The 1,368-nt window shown below is 72.7% G+C and overlaps 1 protein-coding gene across 2 annotated transcripts in view; it reads left to right on the top strand.

Moving 5' to 3' along the window:
- Window positions 1–594: 594 nt before the first annotated feature.
- The window catches only part of HMGB3 (high mobility group box 3), a 7,130-nt gene continuing 6,356 nt past the window's right edge, over window positions 595–1,368 (top strand). Inside the window, exon 1 of one of the 2 annotated variants that reach the window (XM_046674117.1) lies at window positions 595–673. The gene's annotated coding sequence lies outside the window, so the exon portion shown is untranslated. Of the gene's footprint in view, window positions 674–781; window positions 856–1,368 lie in introns of those variants that run through there. The other variant, XM_046674118.1, reaches the window with a different exon arrangement.

Here is a 1,368-nt window from a genome sequence, read left to right as displayed (position 1 = left end):
AGCCCGATCTGCAGGAGCAGAGTCAGGTCCCTTTCGAGCGGGGCAGCGGCGTCCGAGTGCCGAAACCCCAAGGTCTCGGCGAGCGAACAGTTGCCTTCCACCGGCACCTAGGAGCGAGCTGTGGCCAGGCCCCTGCCGCGGAGGCGAGGCAGGACTGGGTAGAGGTAGAGTACGGTCGACCCTCGCTTATCGGCCCGCGGAGGTTTCCCGGGGCTGTGTGGGGTGCCTGGGGGCCAGGAGGGCCCAGGCCAGGGTGCGGCGGGAGCAGTGGGCTGCGCGGCCAGGCTCGACCTCTTCCTGCCATGCCAGACCCGAGGCCGCCGGGACTGGCGGAGCCATCTCTCCGAAGTCCTTTGAGATCCCAGCTTGGTTCGAACACGGGGGCACGGGGGTTGGGAAGGCGAGAATATTATTATTCCTCTGTTTTGCCTCCGCAGCCAGCGCCGGCGGGTTGTTCTGTTTGAATGAATGATCCCAGTGGCCGCGCCCAATAGGCGCCCGAGCCTGTTTAATATGCATGAGGCCCGCGGCCAATGGCCGGGCGAGGAGGCTGTTTTAAACGGCGGAGCCCGCTGGCCAATCAGGCGGCTCTCGTGGAGGCAGCTAGCGCGAGGCTGGGGAGCGCTGAGCCGCGCGTCGTGCCCTGCGCTGCCCAGACTAGCGAACAATACAGGTACGTTTCGCACCGCCCGCGCCCGCTGCCGCCGCTGCCGCCGCAGCGCCCGCACAACTTTCCGGCCCGCGCCGCCGCGAGCGCGCCCCGCCGCCGCCTCCCCCTGCCTCTCCTCCCCGCGCCCTTCCCGCCCCCTTCGCCTTCCCTCTTGCTAGGTGGCCGGGAAGGAAGAAGCAATTCAGGTGTTTCAACTTTTCACTGCTTCAGCCCGAGCTCCCCGCTGTCGGGGCTGGGCTCCCTCCGCCGAGCCGCCCTCGGCCGCCGCCCCCGGCGCAGCGGCCGAGGGGCCAAGGACCCCCGAGGCCAGATGTTCGGGCAGCTGCGGCGGCGGCGCGAGCCGAGGGACGGCTGCGGGCTCGGGCGGCGCGCGTCCGGGCGCCGGGCGGCGGCGTTGGGAAGGGGGCCAGGTGCTGGCCGGCCCGGGACACACTCCGCGGGGGGCGGGCGGCCGGTGCCCTCCGGGGGCTGCGGCGCGGGCAAACTTCGCTCCCCGGCTCGGCCGGGCGCCGCGCGAGCCCGCGGGCTGCACTGCTGCTTCTGCATTAACATGGCCGTCGCGGGAGCGCCCGGCGGCCCCGCAGGGGGGGCGCAGGCCGGCCGTCCCCCGCTCGCCGCCTGCCCGCTGGGCACCGCCGCCGCCGCTGCCGCCGCTGCTAACATGGCTGGCGCGGTGCTGGCTCCGGCCAGGGAGGACA

The sequence above is a fragment of the Equus quagga genome, chromosome 10 (assembly GCF_021613505.1).
Source record: "Equus quagga isolate Etosha38 chromosome 10, UCLA_HA_Equagga_1.0, whole genome shotgun sequence".
Lineage (NCBI taxonomy): Eukaryota > Metazoa > Chordata > Mammalia > Perissodactyla > Equidae > Equus > Equus quagga.
Note: the sequence above shows the minus strand (reverse complement) of the source record. Positions and strands in the feature narration are given on the sequence as shown.